The following is a 16,607-nucleotide window of genomic DNA, read 5'->3' on the forward strand; positions in this document are numbered from 1 at the left end:
CGTGTTCCTTGGCTTTAGTTATCAAATTCGGTTTTGATATTGCTTATCATATTGGAGTGTCTTACTCTTCAGAAATGCCGGATCTAACTACCCAGTTAGTCCGGATGGAACAATTGAGCCAAAGACGCATCTTTATCATTGCTACAAGCGTTTTGACTCGAATTCAACAAAACCGGAGGAGAAGTCAAAGTTGGGTCAGATGGTCTACGAAGGTAAACTGTATCAGAGTGGGGGGCGTCTCTTTCACTCCTAACTTTGAATTTGTTCTCGGGGAGGTTCTAAGTTCTAAGCAGTGGTTTGGTCAAGTTATCTGAAGACTGCTTTCTTGGAGACCGAGATTTTTACTCTACTACCCGAGATTTTTACATGTTATGGATCAAAAATCACTTTACTTTCTTGGAGACCGAGATATTGTTTGTAATTTTGTTTGTAATTTTTACATGTTACGGATCAAACATTCATGTAGCCGTTTTTGTTTGTAATTTTTTCATGTTATATCTTTTATGTGATTTGTAATAATTAATAATAAAAATTATGTGTTTTAGATTTGTTTTGGTTGTTTATGTGTTTCGTTCACTTTTAATTATGATTTTGGGCTTTTTATATGGGTTGTTCACAAAACAAGTTAACGAAAAAAAAATACATAACTGTGTTGGGCTATGTATACGGGCTGTGCACTAACAAGTTAAGGAAACTGCTTTGGGCTTTTCACTAACAACTTAACAGAAAAAAATAAATAAACTGTTTTGGGCTTTTTAAACGGGCTTTTTACCCGTTGCCTTTCCATCTTCCCATGTAAACGGCTAACCATTATTACTTTCACACCTATTACCCACTATATAAACCCCCCCAAACTTCTCATTTCTCCACGTCGTCCCCGTCAACACTCATTATATTTCCACAATACATTCCGTTCATCCGTTCAAATGGCAAATTCGTGGACAGAAGTTGACGACATCGCCTTGTGCGAAGCCTGGGAGGAGGCAGTGACCAATCCTCCACCACGGGGACAGGGTGGCCTTTGGGTCCGTGTTCAACAAATATTTGGACAGCTTCGTGGTCCGGACCATAACCGAAGCGTGGACGCCTTATCTTCTAGGTTTCGTGTGGTCCGGTTGGAATGCGAGAGGTTTGACCGGTATTTCAAGAGGGTGGAGAGAGAGATGCCTGACCTTGACGAGGATGATCAGAAGGCGGTGGTTGGGAGTCGTTTACTCAAAGTGTTCTAACAAACATTTTTTTCCCAATTCAAGTTTCATGTCTTCTTTGTTATTAAATACCTGACCTGGTTCAAAAGTAATTGATGAAGATCGCGAACAATTTTCGAAAGAATTATCAGGATTTGGTTGGGAGTCGTTTACAACATCATAAGTTTCTTCATCAGCACAGAAATTTAAATCAGGAACTAAAAATTTTTTTGGACTTGAAAAACTAGATGATCCAACACCAAACCCTTCAATGACATATAATTTATAAATTTCAAAAATATTTTCCATAGCAAAATTATAAAAAATTGCAAGATCTTCATCGTTTATTATATCTATGGGATCACTAAAGGAAGACAACCGATAAGATAACTTCGTAATGTTTGTAGAACTACAAATGTTTGACAGTTTACTTAAAAGAGCAGTGTATGAAAGGTTGGGTTGAATTTCTAAACCACGTCTACTTGAATCAGCATCAGCAACATACTCCAACTTTCCGTTAACGATTTCCCACTTTCCGCCAGTGTATACAACCAAACGAATCTTCATAATTTTTAGTTGGAAACTTTCTTTTACAAAATGCCAAATGTTTTTATAACTTTAAACAAATGTGTTGAAAAAACAAATACAAAAAAATATAGGGAAAAATTATTAACGGCCACTCACTAATTATAAAAGTTTGAAACGGCTTGAGTCAGCTGAAACGGCTCGAACAGTGTGTTGAAACGGCATGGACCTTCTGTAACGGCTTCACCCACCTAAAACGGCTTGGAGGCAGCTAAAACGGCACAAGTAGTTCACTGAAACGGCTCGGATGTCAGGTGTAACGGCTTGGCCAGATCGTACGGAAACGGCTTGGCTATCTCGTAAGAACGTGGCTTGGCTCGTTGAAGGAACATGGCTAAGATCTTTCCACATGAGCCGGTGGTAACGGCTTGGCTAAGATCTTTCCACATTAACAGCCACGTGTCGTTCACAGCTTCCTTTTCAAGCCGTTTCAGAGATTGTCGGACACGTGTCAACCGGGGAGTGGATGGCCGTTAAAAAAAACTCTTGTGCCGTTTCAGGATTTGGAAACGGCTCGGCAAGGGGTGTCCGGTGGCCATTTTCGCAAAAACGGCGTTGCAGTGGCCAATTTGGTGATTTTCCCTATTATTTAACTTAACCAAAACTATCTCCTTCCCTTCCATTTCGTTAATTTTTATTTTCCACACCCTCCATCTGATTTTCTCTATCACCTTTTAGATGGTGATTTGATTGGTGAATGGAAATTATACAACACCATTATGATCCACACACACCCTAAGCTGACCATCTCAAGATTGAAACCTCCTTACAATATATGAACAACTACCAATGACCATCCCTTTCATTTTCTCTGTAGACCATAAAAAAATATGGAATTCACGTTCTCAAAAACAAAACATAAACTCACAGACCTTTCATCTTCAACATCCACCTCCACTTTTATCTCTCTCCTTTTCTCACGGATCCGGCCGCCGGAGACGAATAACCGGCCGACTGCCGGTGGTTCGGTGGCTTGGTTTTTCAGGCAAGACACCCCCCCCCCTGATGAATTCTCGATGACGGAGCGAAGAACAGAAGAGAGAGAGAGGAAGACAGACGAAGCGGCGCCGCCGCTCATGGCGGCGGCGGCGGTGGAAGCGACGATGGTGGTCGGTGGTGTCTCGCCGGCGATGTTAAGCTCCTGAGATGATGCAGATGTTTTCGACAATGAAGAGATGATGTTGACAGTGGTGGTTCGAGTGGCGATAGCAGTGATGGACGCCGGAGCTCCGGTCCGACCGTCGACGACAGTAAGCTCAGTTCAGGTTTGTATTCTGTTGGTTTCATGGAACAAGTCAACTTTTGGACTCGGGTTACTATAACATGAGTTTGGTTCAGCCTGTCGGTTCAACAAAGTGCAGCTTGGCTAAGGGTAGTTTCGGGTCAGATTATAGTTTCGGGTCAACACCGGGTCAAACCCGGTCAGAGCTGGTCAAAGACGGTAAACGGGTCAAGTCTCGAGCTTCGGGTCGGCAGTGGTCAAGTCAGTTTTGGTCAGCCGGTTCGGGTCAAGCGGCTTGGTCAGATGATTCGGTTCAGTTGACTCGGTCAACTCAGTGAGTGTTTCGACACGAAGATTTGGTAAAGATTAACGACGCGTTTAATATTTATGTTATATTTTTAGTTTTAATACTTACGTGGCAAACGAGCTCGAAACGATTTAACTATAGTTTGCGCTGCTTGAAATTTTTAGCAAATTGATATAGTGTTTGAATCTTGATTGAATTTTTATAAAATAACGACAACTTGTGTTGTCGGGTGTGTCCAAAAACAGAGGGAACTTTGCTCGTTTTTCGAGAAAATCCGTAAAAACAAAACCTGTTTTATTATAAAACGACCTTTATGACAATCAACATATATGTATATGTTTCCTCGACGACACTTTATACCTACAAGAAACAACGATAACACGGATTCTTTTTATAAAAATATATATGGTTTTTATATTTATTTCAAATATCTAACGACACGATTTTGTTTTATAAAATAAATATAGTTTATATATTTATTCCAATTATCGAGCAACACGAATTCATTTTATAATAACAAATATAGCTTATATATTTATTTCTAATGTCGTACAACACGAATTGTGTTATAAAAATAATTATAGCTATATTTATTTTCAAACCTCAAAGGTTCGACGATTCTTTTATAAATAAATATAACTTTATATATTTCTTTTAAATGCCTAAACGGCGTACTATATATCAACGTACGACTTATCGGGACGACTAATGCGATTATACGGATATATTTATATGTTTTTATATAGATATTTATTTATTTTAAAATCTCTCAAGAACTAAGTATTTCCAAAACTTAGTAACTATTAACGACATTAAACGAGACTTAACGTGTATAACTTAATCGTTTCCATTAAGTTAACAACTAACCCTTGAATCGTTCAGTAAACGATTCGGTAGAGCTCGGTGGCACGTAGCTTAGTTAACGTATTTATTTAGGAACTTATAAGATATTCCGTGATAGGAATATTGTAGAATGCACGCTAGCGAGTCACGTCTTGGAAACGGCATCACGGAGTCGTATTTAGCTAGCTTTGCACATGGAAATCCAGGTGAGTTCATAACCCCCACTTTTTACTGTTTTACATTTTTATAAAATGTTTTCGGGGGTGGAAAGACATGCAAGTTTTGCAAAATCACACATGGTTTCGATAAATGAATATCGCATATTTATAAACCATTTTGCGACAGGATTTCAACGAACTCAAATGGTTTACGAAAAGATTATGCTAAACATACCGGTTTTATAAAAACATAAGTGTTTTTCGATACATGCATGAGTTTTAATAATACGAATGACATGGGCAAAGGCTCAAGGACATGGGCAGAGGCACAAGGACATGAATAACTCACAATTATACGTTAACTAGGTATGTTTAAGCTAGGGAATGAACTTTTAGATCATGTGAGCGAATAGTAATCTCTCTTAAGTGCCATTAATCTTGTTTAAGACCGAGGGCAAAAGTGGTAGATCTATCGGGTGTAGCGAGCCCCACTCTTGGGTCCTTGTGTGGCCCATGTAGTGCTTTTGTTGTTCTAACCGGGTGGACCGGGGGAAATCCGCTAGGGTTGAGTGCTTCCTATGTCGCCACACATATTAATGTCCTTGCAAAACATTAATGATCTGTTCATAGACGCTTACATACCAGTTTTAATACTCAGATTTTCAAATGTTTTTAAGATTCATTTGAAGTAAACTCACAAATACATGGATTTACAAACTTTGGTAACGTTTTTCAAATTATACCTAAGTAAGAGGACGCGCTGATCCTGCTTACAAAGGTTCGTTTGGGCTTGGCCCATTCTCTCTCGTGCAATGCACAAAGACTCTTGTGGGCTAGACTCACAACTTTTCATATATCATACCAAGAAAATAATTTTACTATATTTTCCCAACAACTTTAAAACCGGTTATCAAAAAGATTTATTTTAAATCTTTTTCAAAACAAACTATGAACTCGCTCAACTTTATGTTGACTTTTTCGCATGTTCTTTCTCAGGTTGCATTTTCAAAATTATGGAACGGTTGGAATAGGAGAACCCATGGGAATTCGAGTACTTAGCGGCGTTCACTGTTTAGAAGTCTTAGCCTTTTGCTTCCGCTGTGCAATGAAGATACCAGTCCAGTCACGCCAGCTCTGATATATCGGGGTGTGACAACGAGATCAAATTCTCACAATGAATGACCAAGTGCAATACTTCAACTCATTTATCAAAATGACAAACGACAAAGTATAGTACTTCAACTCATTTATCGAATTATCGACAAACGACAAAGTACAATGCTTCAACTCATTTATCGAATTATCGACAAACGACAAAGCATAACCCAATGTGGGCGACACTTAGACATTCCTTGGATATATTGATCCCGGAAATGAATCGTAATAGCGATCGAGTAATTACCCTGTTCCGCGGCAACACCTCGATACTAGTGTGTGATTAATTGTAGTGAAATTGATCTAATTCGATGCACAGAATGATTTTGATCGAATCGTGAACACCTTCAGTCGACTGCCAAGGTCGGCTATTTATAGTGCAAATTTCGACTCGCATACGGACCGTATGGCTTAACCTTTACGGTCCGTAAGGGACCTGGTTTGCTTACGGTCCATAAGCCAAAACCCTTACGGTCCGTAAGGGGTGCGTTTAGGCTTGTAGACTAGCCTTCTCAGTAGCCTAGCTTTGGTGAATCATTCACATTCGAAATTCAGTAATTTACAACGCGAATATTAAGATAAATATCAAACAGGGTTTAGCCCCCCTGAGTTTTAGGGGCCCTGATCCTGATTCCGATTATTCCGGAAATTTCAGGGTGAGTGCCAAATCACTTGGGTATCTCAATTAGGGTATTTTTATTGACTAATTATTATTCTAATTATTAATTTTAATGAGAGTTGTTACATAAAACTATGCCAAATAACATCAATGTCACACCGCTGGTATGTAAGACCCTAATTCGTATTTGACAAAAAGTCGCAGCGGAAATTCGTGCCATAAAATTTCTTTCATTACAAATGTCTTGACTTACTTGAAGGTTCGTTTTAATATGTATCTTTTACAAAAAAAAAAATAAAGCATAAGTCCTGTTTACTAATAGTACATACTCATTTATTCCCGGACAATCAATCATGTGACTCGGTCTTCAATCTCTATTCCTCGTGATAATCACTCGTGATCCGTACCACCTACACTCACCACATTCATTTATACATTAGCACACATTATATAAACAAGATTCATTCACGTACACTTCACATTTCGTCATTTTTCACACTTTAAGCATTTCATCTGCGTATCCATTTCCTGGTGAGGCTTCAATAATGTACCTGCATTACTGTTCATTCTCAAGGTACACCATTAATAATGTTAACACTCAACGTGTCTAAATCATGCATACATATGTACTTACATACAACATACATACACATCTACATACATACATACCTTTCCTACAACTTTACATACGTGCATACACTCATACACGTCTTTACACATACATACATACACAACTACATACGTACATACCTTTCCTACATCTTTACATACATGCATACGCTCATACATATCTTTATACATACGTGCATAAACATCTACCTACGTACATACCTTTCCTACATCTTTACATACATGCATACACTCATACATATCTTTATAGATACCTACCTACACATCTACATGCGTACATATCTTATAATCATACAATATTTACATGGGTCTTAGACTTAGGTTTAAAGCCCATAAACATCTAAGGAAACATAAAAATCATGTTTGGAAGGTCCGCCGTAGTCCACGGATAACAAACCGAAGCCTACGATACATAAATCAACTTAAATAACAAGAATTTAGCTTTTGAGACTTGAGGCATCGGCGACGGGCCTTGCATTTCCCCGTAGCCCAAAAACCCCGTAGACAGGTAATTAACCCGTTGGAGAAAAACTAACTTTCCCATACCCGTTAGCGACGCCCCCATACCCGTCGGCGACGGGCTCTCTAAAATGCATTTTCCTGCAGTTCCGTTTCGTCGTCCGTACGCACTAAAACGCGCATAACTTTCGAATCGTTTACCAGTTTAACCTCCCGTTTCTTCCTACATGCTTGTAAATTCACATTCTATCATATGAACTTAAAATCCTACCTCCGGATTAAGGAAATTCTTAACTTACATGCATTCGACTTATTATGATTTTCTAACTATTGGACCCGTTCGTGCATTTATCAACATAATCTGTTTATTTGACCTCAATCTCAGATGAATTTTAATAATTTCATTGGCGCCTATCATAAAAGATTAATTCTCGGATGTCTTGCATCCTCTTAACCCATTTTCGCTCAAAAGCTTATTTTTGACCCGTTATGGGTATTTGCGCATTAAGTGGACTATGACATACAAAACCCTATACTTCGCTTTCATACTTGACCAAGACATTACTCTAATCGAATAGCTCGTTTCCAAACGACTTCTAAGGTCGTTTGCCCGAAATACCTATTAAGGGCATTTTAGTCAACTTTGCTCTATCCTTAACACCAAAGGAATTCCTTACATAAGTAACCAATCCTACTACTTAGCTACAATTCTTAATCACACATATCTTGCTCGGATCAAAACTAAGATCCATTTAGTACTTCATTGACATCATACAATTCATTCCTATTTTACCCCAATTATCATATATAATTAAGTTGCATATAACATTACATAAACAACTAAGAAGTGATTACGGAATCACTTACCTTATGCGTCTGTGCTCGTACCCGATCTCTTGCCTCCTCTTGGCCCGTTAACACCTCGTGCTTGAGCTCGTCTTGACGTGATTCCAATGCTTCCATTTCATCGAAATCACGCTCTTATTAGCATACTCATTTGTACATGTTAACGGTCATGTCATTAGTCATTACTAACAAACGTAACTCATATAGCCATACCCATATCCGTTTGCACTCATGTAGTTCATCATGTCATCGCATTAAACACATATAAGTCTAACACGCACCGTATAACTTACTATAATCTTACAATTATGACAACACGTCTAACCATTCTTCTTATACCCAGTTGACTTTTAGAAGTCAACGGTTCATTTAATTTAACATTCGACTTATCATTATATACCCGTAACATCATAATCGACTATACGGATGACAATATATACATTTTATCATACGATTGGTGTGCATACCACCTTTTAAGCATAACGTACAACTAATTCATGCACAATCATCTAAATTCATACATAGTTCATCAAATCCTTCTACTAATCAACATGTGGTATTTAAAATTAAACATCAAACATATTATCGTCACATTCTTATCAAATTTCTTTAAACATTCACACATATAAACGATTTCAAACATCAATAATATGAACATATTATCACTTTCATCACATCATCAAAACCCACTTCATAACTATTTTTTTTCTAATCGCTTACAAATGATCTAATCTTAAGTTCTTCATAATTTCTTCATGCTTTTGATGTGTGTACTACCTCCCAAGCAGGGGCGGACCCACATTGGTGCCACCGGGGTTCACGGACCCCAATCTTTTTAAAAAAATAGTAGATTCGGTATATTAAATTGTATATGGACCCTATAAATACAATTAGGTGGACACCATAGAAATAAAAAGAAAGCTGGTGTAGTGGTAAATCTCCCTCTTTTCCACCAAGAGGTCATGGGTTCAATCCTTGATAAGCCCATTTTTCTTATTTTTTTTAAATCTAGTTCAAACCTCACTTTAACTCGACCCGAACAAGGACCGACCCAAAAATGGACCCCTTTGAAATAAAATCCTGGGTCCGCCACTGCTCCCAAGCATAGTGTACAGCTAGTTCATGCATATCCTTCGAATCTCATACATAATTCATCAATTTCTTCCTTCTAATCAACATGAATCATACATGCACAAACATCAAACATACTACTATCACATTTCTTTAAATTCCTCTAACAAGAATCCATCATATAAATCAAAATACATCAACATTCAACAAGGATTAGACATGGATGATGATTCAAATCATCATTCTCACCATAACTAATGGTTTCACCCTTAAACATCAAATTAACCTAATTCATGCGTAATCCATGTTCCAAATGATGATTCTAACACATACTCATACTCAATTTCATACAAATTCGTGATTTACATCATAACCCGCTTCATGCATAATCACCAAACTAACTTTTAAGACATACCTTATGATCCCCTTGTGATGGTGATCATTAATCCGTGTTCATTCGCGAATTTGAGCCTTGAATCATCCCTTGATTTGAATGCTTTTTGAAGAACTAGGGCTTGGCTCCTATGGAGCCCTTCTGATCGTTCCAGAACACACGAAAATGTGTGTGTGTTTTTATTAATTTTAAACATAACTTTACTCCTTGTCCTTCTTTAGTCCCCCAAGTTTATACCCTTGCTTGTTTTGCTAAACATTTGACTAGGTATTATAACCTAGTTATTACATTCTATTTTATTAGACATGGGGTCTTGCTAACAATTTTAATAATTCGTGTTTTGGGGCGTTACATGGTAGCGACCACAAACACTGAAGTTGTGCCGTGTTAATACGAAGAAATAAGACTGAAACATATAACATAAAAAAATATCTATGTAGATTTAGGACACACGCGTTGCGACAAACTTGTTAAATGGAAAAAATAGACGTAAAAACGTTGAACCACACACGCACGTTGCGCCGTGTTAACTCGCAAAATAACGTAGAAAAGAATGACTAAGTCAATGTAGGATTTGCCCGTTGCAGCGAAGTTGCAAAAGGTGGAAAATAGACACGTTGCGACATACCTGTCAAATGTGAAAAAATAGACGAAAAACATTGAACTACACATGCACGTTGCGACGTATTAACTTGCAAAATTTTAAACGAAACGTAAGACGAAAAACTTGTGAAAGATAAAAAGTATGGGTGGCCAAAGTTGTAAATAAAAAATTTTTGGGTTTAATTATAAAAGATGAAAAGTCTTGGGTTAAAAGTAAACAAATTAAAAGTGTTGAAATATAAAGGATGAAAACTTTTGGGTTAAAAGTAAAAAATCACAATTTTTATTTGGAAAACCCCCTATGCTTGATGTACAATAACACAATGCAATAATATGTTGCTAATTTATATTATGGAAATTTACTATTAAGCATCCTTTCGGTAAAGGATAGAATGGTTTGGATAGGTGCACTGTAACTTATATATACATAGTCGCTCATGTCATAGGAAAATTTATTGCATTTTTGTGTGTGTATATATATATGAAGGGTTGTGACTTTTGTAAGGGGCGTGATATATTTAAAAGTAGTTTAAACGTTTGCGACTTTTTGAAGGGTGTGATATATTTAAGAGTTGTGACTTTTTGTAAGATGTGTGATACATTTAGAATTAATTTCAAGTGTTGTGACTTTTCGTATGTGTATATATAAGAGGGTTTTTTTTAATTGTAAGGGGCGTGATATATTTAAAACTAGTTTAAAGGGGTGTGACTTTTTGAAAGAGTGTGATGTATTTAAAAGTTTTATTTTTTTGTAACAGTTGTGATATATTTAAAAGTTATGACTTTTTGTAAGGGGTGTGATGTATTTTAAAGTACTCTGAAAGGTTGTGACTTTTTTGAAGGTGTGTAATATATTTAAAACCTTTCATCCAAACCATTGTGTCTATATCCAAACCATTGGGTATATGTGTTTTTTTTTTTTTTTTTTTTTTAAAGTCGCAACTTTTCATTCTAGAGAGGCAACCCAAGTTGCTTTTTGTAGGGTTATGTAATGTGCTAATAAAGAAAAGTGCCGATATCATTTCACATACATATGTGCTAAAATCAATTATCTTGATTAATTTTTATGTGCTAATATAATTCAAAAGTGCTACTTTTATGTATGTATTGTTTTAGTATGTGCTAATTTAACTTTTTTAAGTGCTACAATCTCTTTTTATAATTTGTAAGATAAATATGGTTTTTGTACCAGCACCAACCCCACAATTTATTATTGATGACTAATAATAACTTGGTATCAGTTTCTATTCAGAATCGTAGTCATTTCCATTTCCATTCGACTCTTCATCATGTAGGGAGACCCCAACCAGGGCAAAATATAACTTTACAACAAAACATAAAAAAAAAAAAATCGAACCATAAGGAAGGGAGAATAAAAGGTTTGATAGTGTTAACAGTCTTGTGAAAGTTTGTTATCCTGTGGTGTCGTATTCCCAATATTTTTGCCTTTCCATTTAGAGATCTTATGGAGATTTACAAGGTGCTTCCGCCTAGTAGGATGGAGAAAGAAATTATTCATGGGATTATCATTGCGGCTTGTTGTCGTTCAAGGGGAGTAAAATTCAGGGTTATTGGGTGTAAAATAGAGTAGCGGTAACATTTTTCGTTAAAAAAAAGGTTCAAACCAAATCGATTAATAAGAAAGTATCATTTTTTAAGTATCATTATTAGTACCATCTTCGAGAATGTGATAATAATTGTTACAAACTCATTACTCTACCCCACGTTACTCGCTTTATCTCATTACTCTACCCACTCCACTAATACGAAGACCCACACGTTCCTAAAAAGATTCTACACACACGTATCTAGCTAATAATCTAATATGGTGATTATGAGTCTATGACCTAACCCACGCGTTCAAATTTTTTATCTTTTAAACATCTCTATACTTTATTATTTTTAATGTATAAATTGTGAAAAAGGTATTTCTTGAATCATGACTGTAACAACTCTATATTTTTCAGCTTTCCTTTTTCCGTTAACCAATTTTTATTAATAAAGGATTTGAATCTATTTGAATCCTTAACCGGGTTGAAAATAAACCTTAACAAGAGCCACTTATTCGGGGTGGGGGTTGATGACGAGGAGGTGAACCGGGTAGCAAAGCTCCTAAATTGTGAAGTTGGGAAGTTCCCGTTTACATACCTTGGGCTACCAATCGGTGCAAATTTAAAACGAGCGAAATTTTGGGAACCGGTTATTGCCAAATTCCAAAAGAAGCTTTCGGCTTGGAAGGCGAAGACCCTTTCCTTTGCCGGAAGGGTTACGTTAACAAAAGCGGTCTTGGGGAGTCTTCCATCTTACTACCTCGGGGTGTTTAAAGCTCCTAAATCAGTTTTAAACACTCTCGAGGGTCTTAGGAGGTCGTTCATATGGGGCAAAACAGGTTTGAGAAGCAAAATAAAATGGGTGAGGTGGGAAAAAATGACCAAACCGAAAAGCTTGGGCGGTCTCAGGGTGGGAGGGTTGGGAGAGTTTAATGTTGCTATGGTTGCGAAGTGGTGGTGGAGGTTTAAAGATAACCCGGACCAGCTTTGGACTAAGGTTATCTCCGCTATTCATGGGCCGCATCGGGGGGATAGGTTGATACCACTTAATAAGTCCATTCCGGGTTGGTGGAAGGACATCGGGTCAATGGATTGTGAACTCGCAAAGGTGGGTATTTGCATTAATGAAAAGCTGAAAGTGGATGTGGGTAATGGCACAACGATTCGGTTTTGGCAAGATGTGTGGGTGGGGTCCGATGCATTGTGTAAGCAGTTCCCCTTAGTCTTCCGGCTAGCCTCTAATAAGGGTATTTTGGTATCTAAGTGCGTGGAAGAGGTGGGCAACTCTAATCTGTGGAAGTGGGATTGGACGAGAGACCCGACAACGTCGGCAGAATGGGCTCAGCTGGGGCTTTTGATGACATTGTTGCAGAATATAAAAATCCAGCAGAGGAAGGATGTTTGGAGCTGGAAAAATGGGGCCGGGCTGAATTTTTCAACAAAGTCTCTCAGGTTCGAGTTAAGCACGAGGGAATCGGTCGTCAGTGATTGTGCTCCGTTTAAGTGGAATGTGTGGGCTCCTTTAAAGGCCAACTATTTATTATGGAGAGCTGAAATGGGTAGGGTTGCAGCCAAAGCAGCCTTGCAAAAAAGGGGGTTTCATGTGACAAACATTTTTTGCTGTAGGTGTGGAATTAAGGACTGTAAGAGCATTCACATCTTCTTCAACCCCCCCCCCCCCCACCCACTCTCTCTTTCTCTCTAAAAGACTGTAAGAGCATTCACATCCATTCCATCATTTTTTCACCATAAATTACACTAAAAAACATTAAATCTTCTCTCTCCGTTTCAATTAAATAATATTCTTTTATACCTTTATAATTACCTTTTCTCTCTCATCCACTCACAACCACTTTCAAAATATATTAAAAAATTATAGGGCGTGAACAGTGTCCCCTCAAATATACAGATGAACAGTAACATTTTCTCTCTCCTCCACTCACAACCACTTTTTATACTCTTTATACCATCACCTCTTCCACCTTCACAATCCACCACAACGTGCAACTACCCCTCTATCTCTCTCTCTAACCCACCACCACCTCCTCCACCTCCAACTCCACCTAGAAAAAAAAACGAAATACTCATTGACCGAATCGATGAACATAACATACGACAATGGAGACTTGGACAGAATAGCAGTGACGAAGTGGTCAAAATTAACAACAGTTAAACAAAGATGATGGCCTCTAAAGAGCTTATTGGGATATGCGAAAACATCATTAGCAACACTCCATGGATCTTTTTGGAAGCTTGGTGGTTGGGTCCTTCTCGATGAGGTGAAGATAGAAAGAAGGCGATTGCCTAAGCCATATCATCTTGAACTCAAATTTAGGGCTTTCAATTCGTTCGAATCCAAATATCTACCATTAAACAAGTGAGTCAGATAACAAAAAACATATATGCATAGGGAAATTAATTAAAGTAGATTGTTGAGGATGAGACTGGCGTCTTGGTAAAAGTGGGCAAGTTGATCAACGTCTAAAGGTGGAGGTGGGGTTAGAGAGAGAGGGGAAGAGATGGAGAGAAGAAGATGAGGGGTGGTCTATATCTTTTTTGTTTTTATTTTTTTAATTGTTCAGTGGCAATTTAGTAATTTTACAAAGACTTAACTGCAAAATTTAACAAAGGTTAGTATTAAGGACCAACCGAGTTTAAAAATTGCAACCACTGGGACCAAGCGTGTAATTAGTGAACCCTTGGGACCAAGTCTGCAATTTTCGCAAACCACAGGGACCAACAAAGCATTTAGAAAACTAACTTTAAAAAGATCCACGTTTTCTTTGTTATTTTCTTTAGAAGATCTTTAATTACTTCTTAAATTCATGACTGAAGAAACAATGGTTAATCGAGTGGTTAGTCCATGGGTCGAGTCTAGTCAATACAACGTTGATCTGGTTGATCTTGTATGTGTCGCCTGCACAATGAAAACACCGTGACTCGCAACAACGAGAATGAGATGGGGGTTGCTCATTGTTACCACCCTTTGACCTGAGAATCAGTATTTGCTTAGAAAGCAAGATAAGTGATTAGGTAGTGAGTGTGAGAGAGCATACTAGCATTACAAAAAAATCTATAGTGGAGATTGGTATTTATAGTTGAGGGTGAAGGAGCTAGGCCAATGGGCCTTCTGATTGGCTTTGGGCCTAACTGACAACTTGCAGCTTATCCACTAATGTGTCAGGACTGCAGGCTGCAAAGATGCTAGGTGCACGGTGGGGATGCTACCACGTGTCCTGATGTTTCAAGCGCACGGTGGGATTGTTGCCACATGCCCTGCAAAAGGTTAGTTGTAAGCCTGTCATCAGCTTTATGCAAGTGGTGTTTCCTGATATTGGATTGGGCAGCCGTAGCTTGCGCGTCAGGATGATCACTATTATCAGTGTCATAGTTTGCAACTTTTTCGATTGGACGTCGAAGTCAAAGGAAGGTTCCATTTGCATTATAATAAGACGATGCCCTAGTGCATGCGCCTTGTAGGCTTGCGCAAGACCGTAGCATGTGTAAGATAAGTTCCATGGTCTGATGTTGTCCGCGCAGGCCTTGCAAGCTTGCCCGGGACTGAAGCATGTTTTTAGCCTTAAGTGGCTAAGTATACTGGGTGATGGTCACTTGCGTCTAAGCTTGACGCAAGATTTGGAACCATACCCATTCAATGACAATACAAGATATATAAAATAATTAATGATCTAACAACATGAAACCTAACTAGAAAGGTTCTATATAGAATACAACAAAATTAATAGTTATATATTAGAATTCATACTTTTGACAGGGGACCCTGGCCGGGCTCCCTGTCTGGGCTAATCTCATTGGGCTTCCTTAGCAGGCCCAATTATTATTTATAATGAGCTGCACATGAAAAAGGGGAGAAAGGAAAAAGCCCCTCATATCGTCTTCTCTGTAGGATCATTAATGACCTGGAAGAAGAGAGAGAAACTAACGGCCGGAGAAGTACGAGGTACGAACTAGTCTCATTAATGGCGAGAGTCATCTCTCCCGCTGGAAAGGGACACGTATGTTCCGACTATCAGGAAAAGCAGCTGGCACTTGGGATATCATTGGATTATCCAGAAGATCCCAGCTGTATGCTTATCCTTGTATATAGGCCATCCTCATGATCATATGAGGTATGCATTCAATACCCTATGTATTTACTCTCTCAAGCACTATAGCATCAGACATTCCCCGAATCACATTAAATATACCGAATCTAGGGTTCACACCAAAACATTCCAGCGACTCTAGCTCGTCGGAATAACCTTATATCTCCGGAAAGTTTTCTTATCCTCACGCTGAAGCTTGGCCACGGATCAGAGCGTTGACGACTCTCATTAATCTCCAACCGTAGCTAGGGGATTCGACATTGGCGTCATCCGTGGGACCTCTATTAACAGAGATATCCCAACAAGAACATTTACGCTGTGAAGGGTTCTTCTTTCGAAAGCGATGCACAAAATGGCGACCCCACCATCTCCCAACTCTAAGATTACGAAGGTGACTTAGACAACTGAAGGACTAGTTACTATCGAGGACATCACTAGTGAGTTTGAAGCCATCAACGGCACAGAACAACCGTCCAAAAGGAGTGACATCACACCGGAATTTGTGTCCAAACACAGGGATGAAATACGAAAGCAACTAGACGATTTAGAAAAAATGGAAATGTTGGAAAGTTTGCGGTCAAGACTCGTCTTCAACACACCACAAAAGAATGTAACGCTGCTTCCCACGACGGGGGTGCTAGCTCAGACCCTTTGGCAACTTTCATGGCAGTGTTCAAACAAATGACTACTGAGGAAAGGGTTGCGATAATGAAAGAGAAACGTGTTAGACAAGCCCTATCTGCCCAAAGACCTAGCAGAGGTCTCAAAATTTACTAGGAGGATTGCTGAAGCACCTTTGCCTCCAAAGCTTAAACCACCTCATAACTTGGACAGGTATGACGGAACCAAGGTTCCAGAGGACCATCTCCATG

General features: G+C 38.5%; 1 long non-coding RNA gene across 1 annotated transcript; it reads left to right on the plus strand.

The window, feature by feature from the left end:
* The first annotated feature begins 2,987 nt into the window (after positions 1 to 2,987).
* On the plus strand, positions 2,988 to 4,393 carry LOC118484153. The gene is made up of 3 exons (XR_004872975.1): positions 2,988 to 3,037; positions 3,111 to 3,353; positions 4,263 to 4,393. It is a non-coding gene; the product is annotated as an uncharacterized LOC118484153 (long non-coding RNA).
* Positions 4,394 to 16,607: the final 12,214 nt, after the last annotated feature.

This window comes from Helianthus annuus, chromosome 11, assembly GCF_002127325.2.
Source record: "Helianthus annuus cultivar XRQ/B chromosome 11, HanXRQr2.0-SUNRISE, whole genome shotgun sequence".
NCBI classification, from domain to species: Eukaryota; Viridiplantae; Streptophyta; class Magnoliopsida; order Asterales; family Asteraceae; genus Helianthus; species Helianthus annuus.